The sequence below is a fragment of the Salvelinus namaycush genome, unplaced genomic scaffold, assembly GCF_016432855.1.
Source record: "Salvelinus namaycush isolate Seneca unplaced genomic scaffold, SaNama_1.0 Scaffold3791, whole genome shotgun sequence".
Lineage (NCBI taxonomy): Eukaryota > Metazoa > Chordata > Actinopteri > Salmoniformes > Salmonidae > Salvelinus > Salvelinus namaycush.
The window spans coordinates 1-20,898 of NW_024060776.1; the positions used below are offsets into that span (position 1 = coordinate 1).

Genomic DNA, 20,898 nt, shown 5'->3' on the forward strand with positions numbered 1-20,898 from the left:
GTCGCAAACCCAAAACCTTTTCAATTAAATCTTGCCATCACTGCCTCTAGAGGAGGCAAGAAGAAGTGGGTAAGGTGGTTTTGGGTAACTTACTACTTGCAACAATTAGAGGCAGTGTGGGGGCAAAGCTGAAATTGTGGGCCCAAACACGCTGTTGCTGAGTTAATTCTCCCCAACACTACTTCTGACACAGCATATACTACTGACACCTTTTTTCTGTTTTTACCTAGTTGCAAGATAATGTTCACCTGTCAGCTGAATCATCAAAAAAGTTATAGAGGAAATGAGTTGGGTTCAGCCCATTTTTGGTCTTGGCACTATCTTCTCTTCCACATTTATAGTAGTCTCACAAGAGACTATCAAAAATTGCCAGGGTTGACTATATTTCAAATCATCCCAAGCGGGGTATTGGGTTAAGTTTTCAACTAGCAATAATCACGCCTCAGATGGACTTCATAGGCTACGATATCGCATCTGCGAAAGAATGTCAATTTACAGCTACTCAAACTGTTTGCAGTGTCTTGCACAGCTTCTCCACTAACGGTATTATTGTGTTGTTACATTGGTATGTCTAGCAGTTCGCCCCCTACCTAACACTTTGGTGGATTCTTGATTACATGTAATTCATGGCAAGGTGGGGTACTTATACAATAGATGTTACCTTTTTTCCAGTAGTAAAAAAACAATATCAAGAGCAAAGCATTTTGGGTAATCTTCACCACTGGCTCAGCTGCAATGGGTCGCAAACCCAAAACCTATTCAACTCAACCTCGCCACCGGTGCCTACTAATGGAGGTGTATAACGTGTCTAAGGGTACCTTACTTCTTGCAAGAATTAGAGACAGTGTGGACCAAAACCCCCGTTTCTGAGACTATTTTCCCCAAGACTACTTCTGACTATATTTCAAGTCATTCCAATGTAGAGTTTTGGGTTAAGTTGTCAACCAACAATAATCACTCCTCGGATGTACCTCATAGGCTATGATATCGCCTCTGCGAAAGAATATAAGAATACAGCTACTCGAAAGGTATCTCGAACAGCTTCTCCGCAAACTGTATTATCTTTTGTTACATTGGTATGTCTAGCAGTCCGGCCCCTACCTAACACTTTGGTGGATTCTTGATTACATGTCATTAATGGCAAGGTGGGGTACTTGTTCAATAAATGTTACCTTTTTTCCTGTACAAAACCAATATCGAGAGCAAAGCACTTTGGGTAATCAGCACCACTGGCTCAGCTGCAATGGGTCGCAAACCCAAAACCTTTTCAATTAAATCTTGCCATCACTGCCTCTAGAGGAGGCAAGAAGAAGTGGGTAAGGTGGTTTTGGGTAACTTACTACTTGCAACAATTAGAGGCAGTGTGGGGGCAAAGCTGAAATTGTGGGCCCAAACACGCTGTTGCTGAGTTAATTCTCCCCAACACTACTTCTGACACAGCATATACTACTGACACCTTTTTTCTGTTTTTACCTAGTTGCAAGATAATGTTCACCTGTCAGCTGAATCATCAAAAAAGTTATAGAGGAAATGAGTTGGGTTCAGCCCATTTTTGGTCTTGGCACTATCTTCTCTTCCACATTTATAGTAGTCTCACAAGAGACTATCAAAAATTGCCAGGGTTGACTATATTTCAAATCATCCCAAGCGGGGTATTGGGTTAAGTTTTCAACTAGCAATAATCACGCCTCAGATGGACTTCATAGGCTACGATATCGCATCTGCGAAAGAATGTCAATTTACAGCTACTCAAACTGTTTGCAGTGTCTTGCACAGCTTCTCCACTAACGGTATTATTGTGTTGTTACATTGGTATGTCTAGCAGTTCGCCCCCTACCTAACACTTTGGTGGATTCTTGATTACATGTAATTCATGGCAAGGTGGGGTACTTATACAATAGATGTTACCTTTTTTCCAGTAGTAAAAAAACAATATCAAGAGCAAAGCATTTTGGGTAATCTTCACCACTGGCTCAGCTGCAATGGGTCGCAAACCCAAAACCTATTCAACTCAACCTCGCCACCGGTGCCTACTAATGGAGGTGTATAACGTGTCTAAGGGTACCTTACTTCTTGCAAGAATTAGAGACAGTGTGGACCAAAACCCCCGTTTCTGAGACTATTTCTCCCAAGACTACTTCTGACTATATTTCAAGTCATTCCAATGTAGAGTTTTGGGTTAAGTTGTCAACCAACAATAATCACTCCTCGGATGTACCTCATAGGCTATGATATCGCCTCTGCGAAAGAATATAAGAATACAGCTACTCGAAAGGTATCTCGAACAGCTTCTCCGCAAACTGTATTATCTTTTGTTACATTGGTATGTCTAGCAGTCCGGCCCCTACCTAACACTTTGGTGGATTCTTGATTACATGTCATTAATGGCAAGGTGGGGTACTTGTTCAATAAATGTTACCTTTTTTCCTGTACAAAACCAATATCGAGAGCAAAGCACTTTGGGTAATCAGCACCACTGGCTCAGCTGCAATGGGTCGCAAACCCAAAACCTTTTCAATTAAATCTTGCCATCACTGCCTCTAGAGGAGGCAAGAAGAAGTGGGTAAGGTGGTTTTGGGTAACTTACTACTTGCAACAATTAGAGGCAGTGTGGGGGCAAAGCTGAAATTGTGGGCCCAAACACGCTGTTGCTGAGTTAATTCTCCCCAACACTACTTCTGACACAGCATATACTACTGACACCTTTTTTCTGTTTTTACCTAGTTGCAAGATAATGTTCACCTGTCAGCTGAATCATCAAAAAAGTTATAGAGGAAATGAGTTGGGTTCAGCCCATTTTTGGTCTTGGCACTATCTTCTCTTCCACATTTATAGTAGTCTCACAAGAGACTATCAAAAATTGCCAGGGTTGACTATATTTCAAATCATCCCAAGCGGGGTATTGGGTTAAGTTTTCAACTAGCAATAATCACGCCTCAGATGGACTTCATAGGCTACGATATCGCATCTGCGAAAGAATGTCAATTTACAGCTACTCAAACTGTTTGCAGTGTCTTGCACAGCTTCTCCACTAACGGTATTATTGTGTTGTTACATTGGTATGTCTAGCAGTTCGCCCCCTACCTAACACTTTGGTGGATTCTTGATTACATGTAATTCATGGCAAGGTGGGGTACTTATACAATAGATGTTACCTTTTTTCCAGTAGTAAAAAAACAATATCAAGAGCAAAGCATTTTGGGTAATCTTCACCACTGGCTCAGCTGCAATGGGTCGCAAACCCAAAACCTATTCAACTCAACCTCGCCACCGGTGCCTACTAATGGAGGTGTATAACGTGTCTAAGGGTACCTTACTTCTTGCAAGAATTAGAGACAGTGTGGACCAAAACCCCCGTTTCTGAGACTATTTTCCCCAAGACTACTTCTGACTATATTTCAAGTCATTCCAATGTAGAGTTTTGGGTTAAGTTGTCAACCAACAATAATCACTCCTCGGATGTACCTCATAGGCTATGATATCGCCTCTGCGAAAGAATATAAGAATACAGCTACTCGAAAGGTATCTCGAACAGCTTCTCCGCAAACTGTATTATCTTTTGTTACATTGGTATGTCTAGCAGTCCGGCCCCTACCTAACACTTTGGTGGATTCTTGATTACATGTCATTAATGGCAAGGTGGGGTACTTGTTCAATAAATGTTACCTTTTTTCCTGTACAAAACCAATATCGAGAGCAAAGCACTTTGGGTAATCAGCACCACTGGCTCAGCTGCAATGGGTCGCAAACCCAAAACCTTTTCAATTAAATCTTGCCATCACTGCCTCTAGAGGAGGCAAGAAGAAGTGGGTAAGGTGGTTTTGGGTAACTTACTACTTGCAACAATTAGAGGCAGTGTGGGGGCAAAGCTGAAATTGTGGGCCCAAACACGCTGTTGCTGAGTTAATTCTCCCCAACACTACTTCTGACACAGCATATACTACTGACACCTTTTTTCTGTTTTTACCTAGTTGCAAGATAATGTTCACCTGTCAGCTGAATCATCAAAAAAGTTATAGAGGAAATGAGTTGGGTTCAGCCCATTTTTGGTCTTGGCACTATCTTCTCTTCCACATTTATAGTAGTCTCACAAGAGACTATCAAAAATTGCCAGGGTTGACTATATTTCAAATCATCCCAAGCGGGGTATTGGGTTAAGTTTTCAACTAGCAATAATCACGCCTCAGATGGACTTCATAGGCTACGATATCGCATCTGCGAAAGAATGTCAATTTACAGCTACTCAAACTGTTTGCAGTGTCTTGCACAGCTTCTCCACTAACGGTATTATTGTGTTGTTACATTGGTATGTCTAGCAGTTCGCCCCCTACCTAACACTTTGGTGGATTCTTGATTACATGTAATTCATGGCAAGGTGGGGTACTTATACAATAGATGTTACCTTTTTTCCAGTAGTAAAAAAACAATATCAAGAGCAAAGCATTTTGGGTAATCTTCACCACTGGCTCAGCTGCAATGGGTCGCAAACCCAAAACCTATTCAACTCAACCTCGCCACCGGTGCCTACTAATGGAGGTGTATAACGTGTCTAAGGGTACCTTACTTCTTGCAAGAATTAGAGACAGTGTGGACCAAAACCCCCGTTTCTGAGACTATTTTCCCCAAGACTACTTCTGACTATATTTCAAGTCATTCCAATGTAGAGTTTTGGGTTAAGTTGTCAACCAACAATAATCACTCCTCGGATGTACCTCATAGGCTATGATATCGCCTCTGCGAAAGAATATAAGAATACAGCTACTCGAAAGGTATCTCGAACAGCTTCTCCGCAAACTGTATTATCTTTTGTTACATTGGTATGTCTAGCAGTCCGGCCCCTACCTAACACTTTGGTGGATTCTTGATTACATGTCATTAATGGCAAGGTGGGGTACTTGTTCAATAAATGTTACCTTTTTTCCTGTACAAAACCAATATCGAGAGCAAAGCACTTTGGGTAATCAGCACCACTGGCTCAGCTGCAATGGGTCGCAAACCCAAAACCTTTTCAATTAAATCTTGCCATCACTGCCTCTAGAGGAGGCAAGAAGAAGTGGGTAAGGTGGTTTTGGGTAACTTACTACTTGCAACAATTAGAGGCAGTGTGGGGGCAAAGCTGAAATTGTGGGCCCAAACACGCTGTTGCTGAGTTAATTCTCCCCAACACTACTTCTGACACAGCATATACTACTGACACCTTTTTTCTGTTTTTACCTAGTTGCAAGATAATGTTCACCTGTCAGCTGAATCATCAAAAAAGTTATAGAGGAAATGAGTTGGGTTCAGCCCATTTTTGGTCTTGGCACTATCTTCTCTTCCACATTTATAGTAGTCTCACAAGAGACTATCAAAAATTGCCAGGGTTGACTATATTTCAAATCATCCCAAGCGGGGTATTGGGTTAAGTTTTCAACTAGCAATAATCACGCCTCAGATGGACTTCATAGGCTACGATATCGCATCTGCGAAAGAATGTCAATTTACAGCTACTCAAACTGTTTGCAGTGTCTTGCACAGCTTCTCCACTAACGGTATTATTGTGTTGTTACATTGGTATGTCTAGCAGTTCGCCCCCTACCTAACACTTTGGTGGATTCTTGATTACATGTAATTCATGGCAAGGTGGGGTACTTATACAATAGATGTTACCTTTTTTCCAGTAGTAAAAAAACAATATCAAGAGCAAAGCATTTTGGGTAATCTTCACCACTGGCTCAGCTGCAATGGGTCGCAAACCCAAAACCTATTCAACTCAACCTCGCCACCGGTGCCTACTAATGGAGGTGTATAACGTGTCTAAGGGTACCTTACTTCTTGCAAGAATTAGAGACAGTGTGGACCAAAACCCCCGTTTCTGAGACTATTTTCCCCAAGACTACTTCTGACTATATTTCAAGTCATTCCAATGTAGAGTTTTGGGTTAAGTTGTCAACCAACAATAATCACTCCTCGGATGTACCTCATAGGCTATGATATCGCCTCTGCGAAAGAATATAAGAATACAGCTACTCGAAAGGTATCTCGAACAGCTTCTCCGCAAACTGTATTATCTTTTGTTACATTGGTATGTCTAGCAGTCCGGCCCCTACCTAACACTTTGGTGGATTCTTGATTACATGTCATTAATGGCAAGGTGGGGTACTTGTTCAATAAATGTTACCTTTTTTCCTGTACAAAACCAATATCGAGAGCAAAGCACTTTGGGTAATCAGCACCACTGGCTCAGCTGCAATGGGTCGCAAACCCAAAACCTTTTCAATTAAATCTTGCCATCACTGCCTCTAGAGGAGGCAAGAAGAAGTGGGTAAGGTGGTTTTGGGTAACTTACTACTTGCAACAATTAGAGGCAGTGTGGGGGCAAAGCTGAAATTGTGGGCCCAAACACGCTGTTGCTGAGTTAATTCTCCCCAACACTACTTCTGACACAGCATATACTACTGACACCTTTTTTCTGTTTTTACCTAGTTGCAAGATAATGTTCACCTGTCAGCTGAATCATCAAAAAAGTTATAGAGGAAATGAGTTGGGTTCAGCCCATTTTTGGTCTTGGCACTATCTTCTCTTCCACATTTATAGTAGTCTCACAAGAGACTATCAAAAATTGCCAGGGTTGACTATATTTCAAATCATCCCAAGCGGGGTATTGGGTTAAGTTTTCAACTAGCAATAATCACGCCTCAGATGGACTTCATAGGCTACGATATCGCATCTGCGAAAGAATGTCAATTTACAGCTACTCAAACTGTTTGCAGTGTCTTGCACAGCTTCTCCACTAACGGTATTATTGTGTTGTTACATTGGTATGTCTAGCAGTTCGCCCCCTACCTAACACTTTGGTGGATTCTTGATTACATGTAATTCATGGCAAGGTGGGGTACTTATACAATAGATGTTACCTTTTTTCCAGTAGTAAAAAAACAATATCAAGAGCAAAGCATTTTGGGTAATCTTCACCACTGGCTCAGCTGCAATGGGTCGCAAACCCAAAACCTATTCAACTCAACCTCGCCACCGGTGCCTACTAATGGAGGTGTATAACGTGTCTAAGGGTACCTTACTTCTTGCAAGAATTAGAGACAGTGTGGACCAAAACCCCCGTTTCTGAGACTATTTTCCCCAAGACTACTTCTGACTATATTTCAAGTCATTCCAATGTAGAGTTTTGGGTTAAGTTGTCAACCAACAATAATCACTCCTCGGATGTACCTCATAGGCTATGATATCGCCTCTGCGAAAGAATATAAGAATACAGCTACTCGAAAGGTATCTCGAACAGCTTCTCCGCAAACTGTATTATCTTTTGTTACATTGGTATGTCTAGCAGTCCGGCCCCTACCTAACACTTTGGTGGATTCTTGATTACATGTCATTAATGGCAAGGTGGGGTACTTGTTCAATAAATGTTACCTTTTTTCCTGTACAAAACCAATATCGAGAGCAAAGCACTTTGGGTAATCAGCACCACTGGCTCAGCTGCAATGGGTCGCAAACCCAAAACCTTTTCAATTAAATCTTGCCATCACTGCCTCTAGAGGAGGCAAGAAGAAGTGGGTAAGGTGGTTTTGGGTAACTTACTACTTGCAACAATTAGAGGCAGTGTGGGGGCAAAGCTGAAATTGTGGGCCCAAACACGCTGTTGCTGAGTTAATTCTCCCCAACACTACTTCTGACACAGCATATACTACTGACACCTTTTTTCTGTTTTTACCTAGTTGCAAGATAATGTTCACCTGTCAGCTGAATCATCAAAAAAGTTATAGAGGAAATGAGTTGGGTTCAGCCCATTTTTGGTCTTGGCACTATCTTCTCTTCCACATTTATAGTAGTCTCACAAGAGACTATCAAAAATTGCCAGGGTTGACTATATTTCAAATCATCCCAAGCGGGGTATTGGGTTAAGTTTTCAACTAGCAATAATCACGCCTCAGATGGACTTCATAGGCTACGATATCGCATCTGCGAAAGAATGTCAATTTACAGCTACTCAAACTGTTTGCAGTGTCTTGCACAGCTTCTCCACTAACGGTATTATTGTGTTGTTACATTGGTATGTCTAGCAGTTCGCCCCTGTTGATGATTCGTTACTAGAGAAATGAGACCAAGTTAAGACGCTGGACAGGGTGGACTTCGATATTGTGAAGGCAGTTTATTCAGAGTTAAAGATATCTTGACAAGCGTGCACGGGCTCATTCGTTTAGCTCAGAGGGAACTAGCAGGAAAAGAGAGCGCTAAACATGGTGTGCATTACATTATACATTAAATGACGTAGGTTGAGTCTTGTAGTTCTGTTCTCCTGACTGGTCGAGGAGAGTCGAAGGCGGTTCCTTCCGGGCCTTGTGTCGGTGTTCCATTGGTTCTTGATTGCTTTCTTTGTTCTTGAAACCCAGCCTTAAAGGAGGGGTGCTTGTGTGTGTGTGTGTGTGTGTTCGTATCTGTTTAAGATAGAACTTGTTTGCTATGGAGTATAAAGAAGAGTGTTTGCAACAGAACCTGCTTTAAACAGGAAGCAGTTATGGCAATGTTATAGCTGTGTATTACGGTTAATAAAAATATCATTTATTACAAATCCCCCTCTTCACGTCTAAAAGACGTGACAACAGTAAAATTTGTCAGAAGACAAATTTTTAATTCCCCCTCTTCACGTCTCACCAGAGACGTGACAACAGTAAGCATTATTCAAATAGGAAATCAGTTTCCTGTTCCTCAGTATCAAGCAAAGGGAACATCTGGGCTCTATCAGTATGATTCGGATCAATGGCAGAGGTTATAACTCTTGAGAGAAGAGTTCGGGCGCATGGTATGCAACAACAGCCGCAAAGAGTAAGAATAGCAGCAAAAACAGCAATTGAAACCAAGATAGATGACACCAGAGTTTTATATTTCCCAAAAGCATCCATCCATGAATCCCACATAGAAGTATCCACACCAGAATGTTTCTTCATTTTACCATTAAGGGTTCTAAGGCCCTCCAAAGCCACCGTAAGGCTACCATCTTGAGCAGTATTATTAGGTATGAAGGTACAACATTGTTCACCAAACATAGTACAGACACCACCCTTTTCTGCCAGGAGCATGTCTACAGCAATACGATTTTGGAAGGTCATGAGTGAGGTTGCCGCCAGTTGTCCATGGACTGCCTCGAATCCTTGCTGGGTCCAATTGCCTAGTTTTTGAACATTGAAATGTATGTAATTAATCCGATCAACATTTTTATTAACAGTACACCACCAGCATATGGATGACTCGAAACCAGCAGCCACCTGGTCAACCAATTTGTACTCATCTGGCACCCCCCTGGGGACGCCGATAGCGTCGATATAGGTTGGGTCCCCAGGAGATGTGCCAACCGAGCGCTTGGTCCTGGTATAATCCGGACCTTGGGCTTGTATTCGGATAAGTAGCTCCTGGACTCCTGTGGGATGATGAGGACATCAATTTGCCGGGAGGCAAATTTTTTGATTCCCCCTCTTCACGTCTCATAAGAGACGTGACAAATATAAGCAGGTCAATATAAGCAGTTCATAGACATACATAAATTTGCTACAAGGCAAATTTTAATTCCCCCTCTTCACGTCTCATAAGAGACGTGACATATAAAAGCTAGAATTCATCAAAAAGAAGATCTGGATCTGGTTCGTCTGCCGCAAGCAAAGGAAAAAATAAGGATGAGCAAGGACCAAAAGGAGACCACTCCAAGAACTACCCCTGGACACATTAGTAACCAAAAAACGAGAATATGTTAAACCCTCAGGTCCATCCCTCTATACAACCTGTACCAGGTGGACTCGTCGCCACCCGGGAACTTCAAACCTTCACAACAGGGAGGACAAACATCACTTTTTATTCATTCGACAACATCAACTACAGCGAACCAAGGGTCCTCCTCTGTCAGGCCCACTCTCCTGCGAAAGCTTGATTTCGTATCAGCCTCTCCAACTGGAGCATCAAGCAACGACATCATACCAGAGGCCCTTTCCACATCTGTAACAGACTTCTTCAAACAAGGTATGATACAGGCATCACGGCACATGAGCATACGAAAAACAACAACTTAGGGTCAGAAATCCAGTAATCATCATTGCAGTGTACTTACCAAACCAACCACCCAGCCAGGGGAACAGTCCACTCTCCTCCACACCTGCAAGACCCCTCATCTCCACCGATAACCTTGCCAACCCACTCAGAGCTTTTGAAATGCTCCCATCCGGACTAGTATTGTTAGGGACAAACGTCCAGCACTGTTCTCCAAACATTTTACATACACCTCCCTGGTTGGCCAGAATCATGTCCAGTGCTAGTCTATTTTGTCTACTGGTTTGAGAGGTAGCATCCAATTGTTCAGCCATCCCCGTAAGTGCTGTGTGGGTGTATTTAACAAATCATTATTAATTATAGTAGATATAATTGATCCAGGCATTTTGTTTAGCATCAACAATAGCTGGGCCAATGATGGGCATCAGATGCCACAGGCCATCTTTCCTGTTTAATGTCTGGAATTCGTGGGGGACCCCTATTGGGACCCCCAACAGGTTGGTGTGGATGTTATCTGTACCCTCGGACCAAGGAGCGTCACGTTTCTGCCGTCTCCTGGGTTGGTCCCGAGCCTCTGTGTCATGTGCAGCTCCCAGGAGTTGGTTAGCTGTAACCTCAATAATAGGCAATGGTGTTTATCAGACTGGCCAAAGCACATGTGCCCTGACAATCTTCTTTCAAAATGGGGTCAACCGCCTGGCAGGTCCACACATCCACCATACATCAGCAACACCTCTAGTTAATAGTGACATTAGTGATGCAGGCAGTAGTAGGGAGCCTCCCATAGTCTATACCTCTACCTGTACCAGTGATACAGCTGTAATATCCCCCATATGCCTTATCTCCCCACGGTGCCTTCTGGGGAGGGACTTCTGGGAACACAAGACTCAGAGTTTTACACAGGGTTGAATTTGGCTTAAACTTTCCAATATGCACATCCAACCTTCCCCATTACTTAGGGCAAATGGGTGAGCAGCCAGAATAGGTCTGGCATGTCCACATACGACACAGTCCTTTCTATTAAGTGTTTTGTAGGCCAACCACATATTCTCCCTACCCTCTTAACCAATTTCAGTTCCCAATTTGTCACTTTCTGAGATGTCTTTTACATTTATTACCTGTACCAGATTGGAGAGCTTAGGTGATGGCGTGGGACTTGGTCTTGAAGTGGTGGAGGAGGCCGGCTGAACCCTGGTCCGTTGGAACTGGTGGTGGTTCTGGCAGTACTGTGATGGTAACATCCCCATCGTATCCTAATCAGACAGCTCAGGACTACAAGCAGTCCTGTAAAGCCCCATCCTCTCCCAGAGAACACATCATCAGCCAGAGATCAAGCAACACTTTCACTTCTATGAACGTACACAGTGATGAAAGGTCGGGGTCAGGGATTTCTTCATTAAGGAGTTGATCCCCGAACTCTATTAGCAACGGTTCTTCTCCTTAACTCTGTGATCATTCGACAGTGTCAGTGTGTCTCACCCTCCAAGTGCGATATGCCCCCAGGTCGGGTGAATCACCTTCTCCTTTAATTCACCTGCAATGCATAAAATCTTGGACATACAGGTTTGGTTAACAAACAGTTTCTCATTTGTTCTATCTGATTATATATTTAACTTCTATGCCTATTTGTTAGCTATAAATTTTTAATTTCAAATCAGTTTATTATCCAATAGGCCCCATCCTATCCTAGACCACAATTAATTTTAAATTAGTTTATTATCCAATAGGCCCCATCCTATCCTAGACCACAATGTACCCCTCCCCCGTTTGATACCTGGCTCTGGCCAGGTATCAACCTTACCTACTCTAAATAATGACTTAGGTAAGATTATGGTCAAGAGTTATAAACTCTATTATAATCATTTTAACTCAAAACTAGTATCCCAAATGACCACAAATTCATTATCCTCACTACATTCCCCCGTGGGTGATCAAACCACAGGAAAAATGCAACGAAAATAGGTCAAAAGGTTACACCTCCCCCTTACATTCGTGTTCCATACCATATCTAGACATATCAAAAGAACCCTTTATCTTAAAAAAGTTCCTTGTCTAAATAAAACTCAGAAAGTAAAACTCCTATTATTATCTTGTCTCTCGGAACACGGAAAACCACTTAACCCAAACGTTTACCACAAAAACAAAACCTAATAATTATGATAATACCCTCAAATCATTCGTTTTAAATTTCCCCGATGTTTCATGTAACTTATTCACACAACTGTGATAAACGTGTACTGTCCCTTTAAAAACTCCCAGCCAGCCATACCAGGTTGCGAGTCGTTCATTGTTCCCCTTAATGAAAACAGATCACGTTTAGAATACGTTTACTTATTGGTTGAATTCTCTGGTGTTACCTAAACAAAAACCAATAACTTTTAGCAACTTTTGAAAAGTAACTCAAAGCTATAATGCACACATTTTCCCTCTAAATTACACAACCAATTTTCTCTAGCATAATTTAATACAGCCACACCCGGTGGGGAAAGTACAAATTGTATCCCGTTCCTCCTATAATACCCAATGCTAAATTCAAAGTTGTGGTTAAATATATGGATTTGCCAATCATTATCAAATGTTAAATATACTGGTTTAGTAATTTTATCCCTAGCCCTGTCCAGGGAGGGAGAAATGTCCCTCTAACTGGGCGAGGTTCCTTTTTCAGGGGAGGCGGAGTTTGATGCCGCATCACCTGAGTCAGGAGTGTCTTCATTTAAAATCGAATTTCGGCCGCTCAAATCAGCTCTGACTTCTGTCAGTGTTCTGGAAGGAATTGGAGCTGGAGTGCAATGTGTTAGGTGGTGCCAAGGTGCGCCTGATTTACCTTTGACCTGGACTGAGTGTGAAGTAACCTCCCTCACTTCGTACGGTCCAGTCCACCTGGGTTCCAGCCACTTTCTCTTGTGGACTTTAACCCTCACCCAGTCACCAACTTTTACCTTCAGTGGTGGCGTGTCTCTCGGCAGCTCCCCCTCTTGGACCTTGCGAACCTGGGTAGAGAGTGCTGCAGAGAGTTCCGTCAGTAGTTTCACATAATTACATCAAGAGCGGCCATATGACCTCCCTCTCTTGGTGGACCAGGCATGACTCTACCAGTCATTATCTCATGAGGAGAGAGATGGGTGCCTGCACCTGGCGAGGCTCTCATGGCCATCAACGCCAGGGGCAGGGCTTCGACCCATGTCAACTTCGAACCTGCACATACCTTAGCTATCTTAGCCTTAAGGGTCTGATTGGAGCGTTCCACGAGACCCCGAGATACCATACCTAGGTATGAGTTCTGTCTGTAGCCACTTAATGACCGACTTAGCATCTTCCCTTGCCGTTGGTACTGCCTCAACCCATTTAGAAAACCTGTCTACCATTACTAGTAGGTACCTTTTCCCATTGGTCACGTTGTCTGGCCCCATGTCTGTGTAATCTATGCTAATGTCCTGGCCTCTATCGCCCAAGTCCCTATTCTCAACTCTGCCTCGGCTCTCTCTCTGTGTTTAGTTCCTTCTTTCTTAAATAAGTGCATCTTATTTCTCTCCACCTCACTTTTACCGCCTCCTCTAATCCTTTCTCCATAGAGAGAAGTTGTCCCTTTGATGGGGCACCTCCGCTAAGGTAACCTGCCTGTGTCCATTTCAGTCTTACTCCCTCCCATACTTTCTTTATCGTTTTATACTGTTCCTTTCCCCCTGCTCTATCCTGTATCTTTTGGTCTAAATATTCATTGAATTTGAGTTTGGGCACTGTAGTTGTAGTCATCTTGCCTAGGTTATGTGTTTTGTGTGTGCGATCTTTTCACTATCTTAGCGTACTTAGCCCGTCCCTGGTTAACTTTTACTGCCTCAGAAACCCGGATCCGGGATCACCCTCCACCCCCCCACACTGATTAGCATCACTAGCATAGCGTCACATTTAAATAGTAGCATCTAAATATCATTAAATCACAAGTCCAAGACACCAAATGAAAGATACAGATCTTGTGAATAAAGTCACCATTTCAGATTTTTAAAATGTTTTACAGGGAAGACAAAATATGTAAATCTATTAGCTAACCATGTTAGCAAAAGACACCATTTTTCTTTGTCCACCATTTTTTCTCAACACCAGTAGCTATCACCAATTCGGCTAAACTAAGATATTGATAGCCACTAACCAAGAAAAAACCTCATCAGATGACAGTCTGATAACATATTTATGGTATAGGATAGGTTTTGTTAGAAAAATGTGCATATTTCAGGTATAAATCATAGTTTGCCATTGCAGCCACCAACACAAATCTCACCAAAGCGACTAGAATTACTACAGAGAGCAACGTGTATGACCAATTTACTCATCATAAAACATTTCATAAAAATAGACAAAGCATAGCAATGGAAAGACACAGATCTTGTGATTTCAGACAATATTTCAGATTTTCTAAGCGTTTTACAGCGAAAACACAATAAATCGATAAGTTAGCATACCACATGTGCAAACATTACCAGAGCATCGATTCAAGCCAAAGAGAGCGATAACGTAATCATCGCCAAAATATATAAATTTTTTCACTAACCTTCTCAGAATTCTTCCGTTGACACTCCTGTAACATCATATTACAACATACATATATTGTTTGTTCGAAAATGTGCATATTTAGCCATAAAAAACCGTGGTTATACAATGAAAATAGTAGCAAATCAAGCCTCAACATGTCAGACGCCATCTTTCATAGTGATCTAGTTTAATCGAAAGCTAATCATATACTTGACTAAAAAATACAGGGTTGACAGGAATCGAAAGACAAATTAGTTCTTAATGCAATCGCTGATTTACATTTCTAAAATTATCCTTACTGTGCAATACAGGGTTCGCCAAGCGAAGCTATAGCAAACAAAATGGCGGATTATGCGTTTAAAATATTTCGACAGAACAACGATTTATCATATTAAATATTTCTTACTATGAGGTGATTTTCCATCAGATTCTTGGGCAATGTATCCTTTCTTGGGTCTAATCTTCTTTTGGTCGAAAGATGTCCTCTGTCCGTCGAAATGCCCACTAACGTTCGACCGGGACCCCGAAACGTGCCCAAAGCTTCAAAGAGCATCACATATAAATTCCTCAAAATCGCACTAAACGGATATAAATTGCTATAAAACGGTTTAAATTAACTACGTTATGATGTTTCTAATTCCTATATCGAATTAAATTACAGACGGATACATTTCACGTTGATAACCGAGCCTTTGAAAATGGCATCCGGAGGTCCCTTCCTGCGTAATGGCCAGCGTAGAAAAGGGGGCTACTCTCACTCCTTGGTCTTTTATAACCTCTGAGAGCTACGCAGAAAGCCCATTCCACTTCTCATCTCGTTACTGACATCCAGGGGAAGGCGGGTGCAGTTCATGTCGTTCCATAGGATATACACAGACTTTTAAAACTGATCTGAAATCAGAGCTTCGCTCTCAGACCATCGCAGTACCTGTCATGGATTTCGCTGTAGAAAGAGTTCTGGGTCACCCACAGACAAAATTCCAACGGCTATAGAAACTAGAGAGTGTTTTCTATCCAATAGAATTAATAATATGCATATTGTACGATCAAGAATTGAGCACGAGGCAGTTTAATTTGGCGACACCCGGAAAAAAAAAATGCTAACTGCTCCCCCTATTGACAAAAGGTTAAAACCAGCGATGTATTCTTGGTGCCGACACAGACTTATCTCTTGTGCCTCACCCTCGTACACAAAGAGTTTTATCAGTGCCCATTCAATGAATTAGTTAAATGCTTTCCTAAAGTATTATAGCAATATCCTTTTGGAACAATATATTAGTAAATTTAAGCGCTTCTATAGTAATTATCAAAATAATTTTAGCACTAAATTTGTACACCAAAAGTTTTATTAGCGTATATTCAATGAATTAATTAAATACTTTCCTAAAGTATTTCAACAATATCCTTTTGGAACAATATGTTAGTAAATTTAAGCGCTTCTAAAATAATTATCAAAATAATTTTAGCACTTAAGGAAATACCAACAACACAAAAGGGAAAAAAATCAAGTCCACGCTCAGCACGGCGGCTGCAACAGGGCCTTGTGTCTTTGATTTTTGACTCGGCGGTCACTTATGGCTCAGTCCTAATTTAGTTTATCAATATTTGGTAACAATCGGTCTCATGGAACGTTCAATCATTTACATAAAATTTTAACCAATTCAAATCAAATTCAATACTTGTCAACCCCAGTTTTACTGATGCTCTTGACTCAATTGACTTTTACCAATCCCAGGTTTATTGATGCACCCGGTTGAATGCCACTTCAACCAGTCCCAAGTTTACTGATGCACTTGATACACAATTTCAACACTTATCAATCCCAGGTTTACTGATGCACCTAGTTGAACACTAATTCAACTAGTCCCAGGTTTACTGATGCACTTGATTCACATAAACACTTATCAATCCCAGGTTTACTGATGCACCTAGTTGAACACTAATTCAACTAGTCCCAGGTTTACTGATGCACTTGATTCACATAAACACTTATCAATCCCAGGTTTATTGATGCACCCGGTTGAATGCCACTTCAACCAGTCCCAAGTTTACTGATGCACTTGATACACAATTTCAACACTTATCAATCCCAGGTTTACTGATGCACCTAGTTGAACACTAATTCAACTAGTCCCAGGTTTACTGATGCACTTGATTCACATAAACACTTATCAATCCCAGGTTTACTGATGCACCTAGTTGAACACTAATTCAACTAGTCCCAGGTTTACTGATGCACTTGATTCACATAAACACTTATCAATCCCAGGTTTACTGATGCACCTAGTTGAACACTAATTCAACTAGTCCCAGGTTTACTGATGCACTTGATTCACATAAACACCTATGTAATTTATTTATTGTCACAGATATCTTTAACCAATGCCTTAGAATTGTTAATGAATTTTCATAGAATTTAACAGTAATTCATACTCACGCCCAGTACTACTGATCAAAATTTGGATAATGACTATGATACAATTATGCAGATTTTGATTTAACAGGCTCTGCTTACCTTTTTTAGTCGAGTTCTCTGATCATTTTCCTGAGGCAAGTCGAATCACCGATGGCTCCTGAGGACAGGTCACCCGTCCTTCCGGAATCTGTCTTAGACTTGTCTCTTCTCACATCAACTTTCTATGGATCGAATTCAAGAATAAACCATCCTCTGCTACCAAGTTTTGTTGATGATTCGTTACTAGAGAAATGAGACCAAGTTAAGACGCTGGACAGGGTGGACTTCGATATTGTGAAGGCAGTTTATTCAGAGTTAAAGATATCTTGACAAGCGTGCACGGGCTCATTCGTTTAGCTCAGAGGGAACTAGCAGGAAAAGAGAGCGCTAAACATGGTGTGCATTACATTTATACATTAAATGACGTAGGTTGAGTCTTGTAGTTCTGTTCTCCTGACTGGTCGAGGAGAGTCGAAGGCGGTTCCTTCCGGGCCTTGTGTCGGTGTTCCATTGGTTCTTGATTGCTTTCTTTGTTCTTGAAACCCAGCCTTAAAGGAGGGGTGCTTGTGTGTGTGTGTGTGTGTGTGTTCGTATCTGTTTAAGATAGAACTTGTTTGCTATGGAGTATAAAGAAGAGTGTTGCAACAGAACCTGCTTTAAACAGGAAGCAGTTATGGCAATGTTATAGCTGTGTATTACGGTTAATAAAAATATCATTTATTACACCCCCTACCTAACACTTTGGTGGATTCTTGATTACATGTAATTCATGGCAAGGTGGGGTACTTATACAATAGATGTTACCTTTTTTCCAGTAGTAAAAAAACAATATCAAGGGCAAAGCATTTTGGGTAATCTTCACCACTGGCTCAGCTGCAATGGGTCGCAAACCCAAAACCTATTCAACTCAACCTCGCCACCGGTGCCTACTAATGGAGGTGTAAAACGTGTCTAAGGGTACCTTACTTCTTGCAAGAATTAGAGACAGTGTGGACCAAAACCCCCGTTTCTGAGACTATTTTCCCCAAGACTACTTCTGACTATATTTCAAGTCATTCCAATGTAGAGTTTTGGGTTAAGTTGTCAACCAACAATAATCACTCCTCGGATGTACCTCATAGGCTATGATATCGCCTCTGCGAAAGAATATAAGAATACAGCTACTCGAAAGGTATCTCGAACAGCTTCTCCGCAAACTGTATTATCTTTTGTTACATTGGTATGTCTAGCAGTCCGGCCCCTACCTAACACTTTGGTGGATTCTTGATTACATGTCATTAATGGCAAGGTGGGGTACTTGTTCAATAAATGTTACCTTTTTTCCTGTACAAAACCAATATCGAGAGCAAAGCACTTTGGGTAATCAGCACCACTGGCTCAGCTGCAATGGGTCGCAAACCCAAAACCTTTTCAATTAAATCTTGCCATCACTGCCTCTAGAGGAGGCAAGAAGAAGTGGGTAAGGTGGTTTTGGGTAACTTACTACTTGCAACAATTAGAGGCAGTGTGGGGGCAAAGCTGAAATTGTGGGCCCAAACACGCTGTTGCTGAGTTAATTCTCCCCAACACTACTTCTGACACAGCATATACTACTGACACCTTTTTTCTGTTTTTACCTATTTGCAAGATAATGTTCACCTGTCAGCTGAATCATCAAAAAAGTTATAGAGGAAATGAGTTGGGTTCAGCCCATTTTTGGTCTTGGCACTATCTTCTCTTCCACATTTATAGTAGTCTCACAAGAGTACTATCAAAAATTGCCAGGGTTGACTATATTTCAAATCATCCCAAGCGGGGTATTGGGTTAAGTTTTCAACTAGCAATAATCACGCCTCAGATGGACTTCATAGGCTACGATATCGCATCTGCGAAAGAATGTCAATTTACAGCTACTCAAACTGTTTGCAGTGTCTTGCACAGCTTCTCCACTAACGGTATTATTGTGTTGTTACATTGGTATGTCTAGCAGTTCGCCCCCTACCTAACACTTTGGTGGATTCTTGATTACATGTAATTCATGGCAAGGTGGGGTACTTATACAATAGATGTTACCTTTTTTCCAGTAGTAAAAAAACAATATCAAGAGCAAAGCATTTTGGGTAATCTTCACCACTGGCTCAGCTGCAATGGGTCGCAAACCCAAAACCTATTCAACTCAACCTCGCCACCGGTGCCTACTAATGGAGGTGTATAACGTGTCTAAGGGTACCTTACTTCTTGCAAGAATTAGAGACAGTGTGGACCAAAACCCCCGTTTCTGAGACTATTTTCCCCAAGACTACTTCTGACTATATTTCAAGTCATTCCAATGTAGAGTTTTGGGTTAAGTTGTCAACCAACAATAATCACTCCTCGGATGTACCTCATAGGCTATGATATCGCCTCTGCGAAAGAATATAAGAATACAGCTACTCGAAAGGTATCTCGAACAGCTTCTCCGCAAACTGTATTATCTTTTGTTACATTGGTATGTCTAGCAGTCCGGCCCCTACCTAACACTTTGGTGGATTCTTGATTACATGTCATTAATGGCAAGGTGGGGTACTTGTTCAATAAATGTTACCTTTTTTCCTGTACAAAACCAATATCGAGAGCAAAGCACTTTGGGTAATCAGCACCACTGGCTCAGCTGCAATGGGTCGCAAACCCAAAACCTTTTCAATTAAATCTTGCCATCACTGCCTCTAGAGGAGGCAAGAAGAAGTGGGTAAGGTGGTTTTGGGTAACTTACTACTTGCAACAATTAGAGGCAGTGTGGGGGCAAAGCTGAAATTGTGGGCCCAAACACGCTGTTGCTGAGTTAATTCTCCCCAACACTACTTCTGACACAGCATATACTACTGACACCTTTTTTCTGTTTTTACCTAGTTGCAAGATAATGTTCACCTGTCAGCTGAATCATCAAAAAAGTTATAGAGGAAATGAGTTGGGTTCAGCCCAGTTTTGGTCTTGGCACTATCTTCTCTTCCACATTTATAGTAGTCTCACAAGAGACTATCAAAAATTGCCAGGGTTGACTATATTTCAAATCATCCCAAGCGGGGTATTGGGTTAAGTTTTCAACTAGCAATAATCACGCCTCAGATGGACTTCATAGGCTACGATATCGCATCTGCGAAAGAATGTCAATTTACAGCTACTCAAACTGTTTGCAGTGTCTTGCACAGCTTTTCCATTAACGGTATTATTGTGTTGTTACATTGGTATGTCTAGCAGTTCGCCCCCTACCTAACACTTTGGTGGATTCTTGATTACATGTAATTCATGGCAAGGTGGGGTACTTATACAATAGATGTTACCTTTTTTCCAGTAGTAAAAAAACAATATCAAGAGCAAAGCATTTTGGGTAATCTTCACCACTGGCTCAGCTGCAATGGGTCGCAAACCCAAAACCTATTCAACTCAACCTCGCCACCGGTGCCTACTAATGGAGGTGTATAACGTGTCTAAGGGTACCTTACTTCTTGCAAGAATTAGAGACAGTGTGGACCAAAACCCCCGTTTCTGAGACTATTTTCCCCAAGACTACTTCTGACTATATTTCAAGTCATTCCAATGTAGAGTTTTGGGTTAAGTTGTCAACCAACAATAATCACTCCTCGGATGTACCTCATAGGCTATGATATCGCCTCTGCGAAAGAATATAAGAATACAGCTACTCGAAAGGTATCTCGAACAGCTTCTCCGCAAACTGTATTATCTTTTGTTACATTGGTATGTCTAGCAGTCCGGCCCCTACCTAACACTTTGGTGGATTCTTGATTACATGTCATTAATGGCAAGGTGGGGTACTTGTTCAATAAATGTTACCTTTTTTCCTGTACAAAACCCAATATCGAGAGCAAAGCACTTGGGTAATCAGCACCACTGGTCAGCTGCAATGG

The 20,898-nt window shown here is 41.6% G+C and overlaps 9 non-coding genes and 9 pseudogenes across 9 annotated transcripts; all 18 read right to left on the reverse strand.

The window, feature by feature from the left end:
- Window positions 1-344: 344 nt before the first annotated feature.
- Window positions 345-486, reverse strand: LOC120040753. The gene has a single exon (XR_005475744.1). It is a non-coding gene; the product is annotated as a U4 spliceosomal RNA (small nuclear RNA).
- A 403-nt stretch (window positions 487-889) lies between these two features.
- On the reverse strand, window positions 890-1,005 carry LOC120040759 (annotated as a pseudogene).
- A 586-nt stretch (window positions 1,006-1,591) lies between these two features.
- On the reverse strand, window positions 1,592-1,733 carry LOC120040765. The gene has a single exon (XR_005475749.1). It is a non-coding gene; the product is annotated as a U4 spliceosomal RNA (small nuclear RNA).
- A 403-nt stretch (window positions 1,734-2,136) lies between these two features.
- Window positions 2,137-2,252, reverse strand: LOC120040768 (annotated as a pseudogene).
- Window positions 2,253-2,838: 586 nt separating this feature from the next.
- On the reverse strand, window positions 2,839-2,980 carry LOC120040769. Its single transcript, XR_005475750.1, has one exon. It is a non-coding gene; the product is annotated as a U4 spliceosomal RNA (small nuclear RNA).
- A 403-nt stretch (window positions 2,981-3,383) lies between these two features.
- LOC120040760 lies at window positions 3,384-3,499 on the reverse strand (annotated as a pseudogene).
- A 586-nt stretch (window positions 3,500-4,085) lies between these two features.
- On the reverse strand, window positions 4,086-4,227 carry LOC120040770. Its single transcript, XR_005475751.1, has one exon. It is a non-coding gene; the product is annotated as a U4 spliceosomal RNA (small nuclear RNA).
- A 403-nt stretch (window positions 4,228-4,630) lies between these two features.
- Window positions 4,631-4,746, reverse strand: LOC120040761 (annotated as a pseudogene).
- Window positions 4,747-5,332: 586 nt separating this feature from the next.
- On the reverse strand, window positions 5,333-5,474 carry LOC120040771. The gene has a single exon (XR_005475752.1). It is a non-coding gene; the product is annotated as a U4 spliceosomal RNA (small nuclear RNA).
- A 403-nt stretch (window positions 5,475-5,877) lies between these two features.
- On the reverse strand, window positions 5,878-5,993 carry LOC120040762 (annotated as a pseudogene).
- A 586-nt stretch (window positions 5,994-6,579) lies between these two features.
- Window positions 6,580-6,721, reverse strand: LOC120040754. Its single transcript, XR_005475745.1, has one exon. It is a non-coding gene; the product is annotated as a U4 spliceosomal RNA (small nuclear RNA).
- Window positions 6,722-7,124: 403 nt separating this feature from the next.
- LOC120040763 lies at window positions 7,125-7,240 on the reverse strand (annotated as a pseudogene).
- A 586-nt stretch (window positions 7,241-7,826) lies between these two features.
- LOC120040755 lies at window positions 7,827-7,968 on the reverse strand. The gene has a single exon (XR_005475746.1). It is a non-coding gene; the product is annotated as a U4 spliceosomal RNA (small nuclear RNA).
- Window positions 7,969-18,046: 10,078 nt separating this feature from the next.
- Window positions 18,047-18,162, reverse strand: LOC120040764 (annotated as a pseudogene).
- A 586-nt stretch (window positions 18,163-18,748) lies between these two features.
- LOC120040758 lies at window positions 18,749-18,891 on the reverse strand. The gene has a single exon (XR_005475748.1). It is a non-coding gene; the product is annotated as a U4 spliceosomal RNA (small nuclear RNA).
- A 403-nt stretch (window positions 18,892-19,294) lies between these two features.
- Window positions 19,295-19,410, reverse strand: LOC120040766 (annotated as a pseudogene).
- Window positions 19,411-19,996: 586 nt separating this feature from the next.
- LOC120040757 lies at window positions 19,997-20,138 on the reverse strand. Its single transcript, XR_005475747.1, has one exon. It is a non-coding gene; the product is annotated as a U4 spliceosomal RNA (small nuclear RNA).
- Window positions 20,139-20,541: 403 nt separating this feature from the next.
- On the reverse strand, window positions 20,542-20,657 carry LOC120040767 (annotated as a pseudogene).
- Window positions 20,658-20,898: the final 241 nt, after the last annotated feature.